Genomic DNA, 7500 nt, shown 5'->3' with positions numbered 1-7500 from the left:
AAATCTCTCAACCTAAAAGTTTTTGTAACAAACGGACAATCTGTGATTTGGTAGGTAAAATATATTTTTGGAACGTAAAGTTCTTTGAGACAAGAATGGAGAAGAAAACAAGAAAAAGACAATCAGAATTCAGAACGCTTAGAAACCTGAATCGGTCATGAACAGGAACTAGGAAGCCACGGTGAACGGGGTCCGTGACACCAGTGTTTCTGGACCGGCAAATGGATGATTCCATTCCATCATGTCTAGAAGCATACATTTTCACACAGCGTCACTCTTTCAAAATTTCTTTCCCCAAAGTGATGCCAGAGGTGTGGAGTCATACATCGAAACATCTTTAGTTTTACAGTTAGTTTTAGTTTTACAGTTCCTTCTGTAATAAGGAGACAGAAGTAGGTCCACTGAGACTTGTTGAGCCAAGAACGTTTCCATAGGTTATCTTTGGAAACGATCTAGACGTTCCACGAATTCCCCATCATTCCACTTATGCCAACTCTAAAGTTTCTAAAGTGACCCCAAAGGTCTGGGAGAAACTGTTTTTAAGTAGACATACATACCACAACACATAACCTTTCTTAAGGAGTTCCTCCACCTAGAGCTATCGAAATCACTTGTTCTAAATCCCATGACGATGAGATGACCCGTGAACATCTCCTGAGACTTTAGACGACGTCAGCCATCACCCCCCAAGTTCTTTTTCTTGCTGACGAATTCGGTTCACTCCCGTGAACTTATTGGATTTGGGGTCGACGTAGATAGAAGGAAAGGTTGACCTCGAATGCTGATCACGCTAAAGACCTGCCTAGTTTCATAAAACCCATCCCTTGACCTTGGCTATATCTCGGCTGAAGGGTTCATCCTAGATCACGTGAACTTGCAAAAACCTTCGGGCGGGTCCCTTTCTAGTGGACTGAATTCGGGAGTGCTTCCTTCTAAGCCAGTTCAAGAGAGCTCTTTCACAAGTTAACTGTGGCACTCGGATCCGTACGTAGACACAGGCCAGCTCTAGGAGGGAGCTACAGACATACCCGTTACCGGGCCCTTTCCAGATTCTTGCACAGCAGTACCATAGAAATGAAGATCGCTTCCACAAGACTCTAAGGCTAACAAGGCAAAACGTTTTAATTAAAAGACATAGCTTGTACACAAGGGAGAAGGCGGTGTGCGGGGTGGGGGTGGGGGAGAGAGACAGCTCCCCGAGTTGCTTTGATCACGGAAGGGAGAGTTTGTCTCAGGATCACTGATCATTACCAGAAATCCTCCAAATTCTTGGATCAGCAGCAGCTGGTTCCACGGTGGTTACCTATGGGGAATAGCAAGTGCTTCCACGAGAGGAAAGAAGTGCATGAGAATTTTCTGCAGGAAAGCACAGGAACAGATAAGGATTAAATGTATAATTGAGCTTCTTGTCTTGTGACAACTAGGTATAGTCGTGGGTGTCAACAGAGGTAAAGTTAATCTTTTACTCCTGCGAGCCTTGTGTGTGTGTGTGTGTGTGTGTGCGCGCGCGCGCGCGTGTGTGTGTGAGACTCAGGCCCCCAGGGCCTCTGTTCTTTAGCTTGCAAGGCCTGTTTTGCCCTAGGCCATTCCTCAGTCCTTTTCCAAAATGTCTGTAGGTCTGTCTCATGCGTATATACATACATACCTAGAGATCGACATGACCAGATATTTCATAGCTTTCATTTTAAAATTTTTAGTCAGCCATGCAGCTGGTAGTACAATCGAAAATTCGCTCACTTGCTTATTTATAAAGAACCGTTGGAATAGGTGAAGTTTATTTGCTCCGATGGCTAAGGCTTTTTATTACTTGTGGGGAAAGACTGTTAAGATTTGTGTTTGTCCTGAAGGAGGCTGCGAATTAGTGTTTGGGTGAGGGAGCCCTTCCAGCAGTTTGTATTCTTAAGAAGACCACTTCCCCCTCCCCCCACGTTTTATTTGTTGGTTTTTTTTTTTCCCTTCCCTTTGGTTTCAGGTTCTACCTCATCCAGTCCACCGGCCTTAGTCTCAGGCCATTGCAGGCTGTGTTCACATTTTGGATGTTGTAGAGATGTGCAAGATCAAGACAGTTCCCCCAGAGAACTGGGCCAGTGCCTTGCTGACACTGAAAAGCTGATCTGCTCATGCAATTCCATTTCTTCTTCTTCTTTTTCTCCTTTTTCTCCTACTTCTTCTTCTTCTTCTGCTGCTGCTGCTGCTTCTTCTATGTGCTTCTTTCTGTCAAGGAGAAGATTTTCAACTCAAATGCAGACCAAGAGATTTCTAGGTTCCAGAACTTCAGGGTTCCATGGATCATGGTGTCAAAAATCTGCACAGGGCCTTCAATAACGGCCCTGTTTCTCAGCGCACACAAGTCAACCCCAGACCAAGGCACCCTAAGGGCAAAAACCCTCCAAGATTTCTCCCATTAGACCCCGAACATCAGCCCCACCCCCCACCCCCGGTTTCTATTTCCTATCGTGTGGGCTCAGGCAGACAACAAACACATCGATCGATCATTTTCCTTTAGCGTGTTTCATGAACGTTGCACTGGCCAAAGAAACGTAAGGGTGTAAAAGCTCATCTCTGTGTAAAAGGCTTTGGCTTCTCAGTGAAGGGTGTCGAGCCAAGGGACCCAGACCCCTCTGTCAACTTTTCACTGGATTCATTGGCCTCACTGTTGTCCCAAGAGATGGCTGGTCAGATTTCTCATGGTCATTTTTGCCTTCTGGCTTTAGAAAGGGTTTTAAACTGGGGTAAAAAGAGCAGGCTTGTTTGGGGCCCTTTCATGGTGGGGAGGAGGGTGAGGGGCCCATAGAGGTCCCTTCGGTTCACCCAATCTCAGGTAGTGCCCTATTCAAAACGTTTGTTTTCATCTCATCAGGATCCTACCTTTGGAGAGTTTCCCTGCCTTAAACGTTCTCTGCACTCCGCCTATTCATCCACCATCCACCATCCACCACCACCCCGCTCATCTGTTCACCCTGTCCATGGTTTTTCCTTTCCGAGAAAGAATGTTACCTATGGCTCGTCCCCAGGCTATGTGTCCATTCACCTCCTGAAAGACATGTCTCGGTCACCTCCGAGAGAGTTCTTGGCAGTGAGGAATAAAGCCACTGCCGTCAAGGCCCGCGTGCAGGTTTCTGCGTGGACCTCAGCTGTTTGACTCCCCGCCTCGGGTCCATTCATACCAAGGAGTCCCCCGAGGGCCAGGTCTTACGGTGAGAGTGTGTTTGGCTGTGAAAAACACCACCCCTGTTCACAGAGTTCCCAAAAACGGGGGGTTGGGGGGTGGAGCTGAGGGCACGTCAGCACACCAAAGCATCCGGAACCCGAGGATGCGGGCAAGGAAGGAAGATGTCACCGGGACAAAACCTTCCCTCCCCGTCCTTAGGGTCAATGGCTGGACCTGAGAATTCCATGGACAAGAGACAGATTTGTGAACCCAGAATTCCAAGAAAGGGGACCTGGCTGAGGCCCCAAAATGAGTTTCTTTGGGGTTTGTTAGGACCTCAGGCTTATCAGGAGACACCGATCCAAGAAGAATTTGCATCGTGTTCCATCCGACTCCCAAATGGGGCGAGTTTATCGAAGAAAAAAAACAAAGCAAAACCAAAAGCAAACACACACACAAACAGAAACCCCACCAAAACACACACACACACACACACACACACACACACACACACACACACACGAACCCCAGCAAAGGTTACATAAATTGTGTGCCAAGAATTAGGATTGAAGCTGGCAAGCAGTAAGGGTGCTTGTTAAGCGAGGATTGGTTAGGATTGGCAACGATGGCAAAGTTGCATGAGGCGTGGGGGGGGTGGGCGGGAGGCGGCGGGGAGGGTGAGGGGAGGGGGAGTATGTGGAGGGGACTTGGAAAGTACGAGGTTACAGCTAACAGCTGCTGGCAGATAGGTTTTTGAAACCGGCTGGTGGCGCCTTTGACTTTGATACCGTTCTGACCATTCCTGTTCTCAGTGAGAAGGGTGTTGGGCCCAGGGTCGGCCACCCCAAAATGGGCCTCCATGGCACATTGATGATTTTGAGCGAAAGTGACCTAAAGAAGCGGCCACGTTTGTCTGAGGACACTGGGATTCTCCTTTGTGTCTCCCTGAAAGCGAGAAATCAATCTCTCATGTGAAAGGTGAACTCCTTGCATCTGGAGGTAGGAGGACGCGGCCTCGATCGCCAAATTAGGGCATTCGGGCCCGAGAAGCCTATGGAGACAAACACTGTGGACCACCCACCCCACACCCGAACTCTGTTTAGATTCTTCCTTCACTCACGGCACACCCAAAAACCTAAGTCTCTCGGTCCAGTCTCTCTCTCACACATGTACTGTTTCTTGGTCTAAGCAGTAGAGATGCTGCCCGCTTCAGCCACTACTTAGCCCTTGAATGAAAGAAAATATTACCCCGCCCCCCCCCACACACACCTTCGTCTCTCCGCCTTGGGTCCATTTTAGGATGAGTCCAGCCACAAGAACTCAAGAGTGGTAGAGGGGGAAATTTCCCCCTCCCCCAAACAGGAAGGCATCTGAAACCCTGTTCCCACTGGCCACCCGGCTCCACTTTGGGTGCCTGAACCCTAGTTTGCCTCCTTCGGATTTTTAAATCATCTTCCATATGTTAGATTCACAAGGAGAGAAGCTTACGCATGTATTTCTTCTAAGTTTCACGCTACACGGGGAGCCCTCCTAAGAAAACAAAGAAAGACTCAGAGAAGTGTCAAAACATAACATCTCTTCTGTTTGGTTTGAGCAAAGAGAGGCAATCTGGAAAAGTAACTATACTATGGCGGGGGTGCGGAAGAGGGGGGGCACGGGTGATGCCAAAGGAGGATGAGAGCTCTTAGAAATTCTTAAGCATAGAAAATTAAGACGGAAGCAGGCCTGTGCCTATCCTTTTCTCGTGTGTTGGGAAGATCATTTGGCTCTTGCCAGCTGGGATTTAATTTTCCCATGAACGATCAGGCGAGCTCTCAGGCGAAAAGAGGGAGAGCAAAGTTCAGAAGAACATGGAGAAGATGGGCGCTAGATGCCTGGGGTCCACAGCCCCCCGCCACCCCACCCCGCCCCCCGGGAGCAAGGATCTCTTTGGGGGCACATGAACTTCCACGATTTCCGGACCATGGTGCCAAGTCATGCCAATGCAAAGACAGGGCTTATCCAGGGATGGGCTTGTGCCACAGAAAGGGAGACAGCAGTGAAGTCACTGAGCTTAAGGTATTTGTCTTTCATCAAGTCCTCGACAGGTGGAGGGACACATCTTTCTGACACGGTTGGGCTGGCTTAGAAAACTGCTGCTGACAACCGCACCACGAAGGAAGATGTCTTTGTGTTCTTGACAGAAGATTCAGTAAGTTTCCCAAGTGGTGGAGCTAGGAATCGGCCAGTCGTGTCCAATCTTCAACTTTGGAAAGACATGCGGGCTTTTCCCCCTTTTCAGTGGAGAGTTTGTAAAAGATCAGGCCGGGAGGAAGGACACAGTTTGTCGGTACTTTCATGTTATGTTATCGTCCAGACCAGGAGGAGCCATGCCAGGACTCCACAAAAGGGAGAAGATGATCAGTTGCCTTTTTAGGACGATGGCTGTATACGCAGCACGGAAAGCAAGTGAGCAGGGGCCAGGGTGGAGGCCAGCAGGGTCGTTAGAGGCCCAGCCAGGACAGAGATGGTGAGAGCCTGAACGAAGGCAGTAGAGTGTACAGCAGAGATGGAGAGAGGGGATGCAGCAGGGCCTATTTCGGTCCTAAAATCGGCAGAACCTGGTATCCTGGCGTGAGTCTTTAGAAACACCGTCCAACTCCACGGCAAAATACAAGGTAGAGGGTGGAGCTTTCTGCACCAAGGATCCTCCCGAGACCCAGGCAAGAAGGGCCCCTCCCATGGATGGGCTCCACATCCCACCAGGGTCTGCAGGTCACCAAGACACAAAGACTCACATTCTTTCGAGAACCTCTGTCCCGAGGACCTGGCACTCAGCACACTGGTGATCTGCCACCCAGAACCCTTAAACACCTCCTCAGCTTCCAGGGGAAAGCTTTGCTCACCTCTTTTTGGCCCTCCCTCTATCCTCAAAACAAAAGGTAATGGAGTCTGAATAACATGAAGGCTCTCAGGTTGTGCTAGGGCTGTTGCCCAACAGCGCTGTGAAGTGTGTGTGTGTGTGTGTGTCTGTGTGTGTGTGTGTGTCTGTGTGTGTGTGTGTCTCTGTGTGGGGGTGTGGGGGTGTCTGTGTGTGTGTGTTTGAGGGTGGGGGAGGTGGAATTGAGCAGCAGAAAGCTCTGGGGCCTGAGGAAAGACGCATATCCACTTGTCACACCTTCCCCTCAGTGGGAGGGCCAAGGACTCTCACTCAGCACCGCATCCTTGCCACACATGAGAGAGTGCCCACCCCCATTTTCCTGCTCCCCTTTGTCTGGGATGGTTTCAGAGACACTGGGCTCAGCCTGTCACTCTCCACAGCTGCTTGTCACCCTCCACAGCTGCGCACGGCAGCAGAGCAAGAACCGGCCTTGTCCACCGTTCACGTAGCTGCTCCATTCCCTTCGTGCACCGTGCATCCAGACGGGGCACGCGGACAGGACGCTAGTCTTGATGGCACCATGTCGCTCCAGGTGCGGATTTCTGAGACTCTGAAATCTCAGTCTAGGAGAGAGTCATCTAGGAGACCATAGGCTTTGTAGTATTTCCAAGAGGATGCTAGTTGGCCATCTGCCCTTCTGTTTCATCTGAAACGTACCGTGTCCAACTGGTGGTTTGCCTCCAAGTCAAAGGGCTGCTGGAGGATTTTCACCAACAATTCTAGTCGCTCCGGGCCTAGCAGACAAAAGTTATCCGAATGACGTTGGCTAAAATACACACTAAAGACAGACATAACTCAGGGAAGTTTGTTTCCCTTGGCATGGCAGGCTGTGTCTGCTCCTCTCATCTCCTCTCTCGTCTGGTAAGCAGCTCTTTGCAGTAAACGCCTCTCAGCAGGAAACTCCTTTTCTCATCTCCTTCACAAAGCTAGGTTGCCACGAACCTTAAACCAGGGACCCCCAGGTTCTACTCGTCTCTGGCCCCAGCACACTTTTCAAATCTTCGGATCACACGATACCTTGCCAAATCTCTTGGCTCCTTCCATAGATCCAATCGGTAGAAATGAAGAAGAAGTATTAACAGATGACCAGACGGTCTTCTCTGGCTTCCTTTTCAGTACAGCAGTGCTCTACTAAGGAAGACTAGAATAGGGAAATTCCACTCCAGTTCTGACGGTTTCATCCACATCTGTGCCCGTTTTGGCCTCACACGACACTAATATTTTACATTTTCATTTAGAAATGGAATTCATACACTTCCAGAACTTCCTTTAACAACCTTAAAGCCGCTTTCTTTTCCAGACAAGTTATGAGTTCTCCCAAGTTGCACTGTGACGGAAATTGCCCTCTGCTCTTCCATCATTAGTAGAAGAAAAGTACTACCGCGTTTTTAAGAAGATTTTCTTCCAAATCCCACTTAACGTATAAAAT

Source organism: Balaenoptera musculus, chromosome 7 (assembly GCF_009873245.2).
Source record: "Balaenoptera musculus isolate JJ_BM4_2016_0621 chromosome 7, mBalMus1.pri.v3, whole genome shotgun sequence".
NCBI lineage: Eukaryota > Metazoa > Chordata > Mammalia > Artiodactyla > Balaenopteridae > Balaenoptera > Balaenoptera musculus.
Note: the sequence above shows the minus strand (reverse complement) of the source record.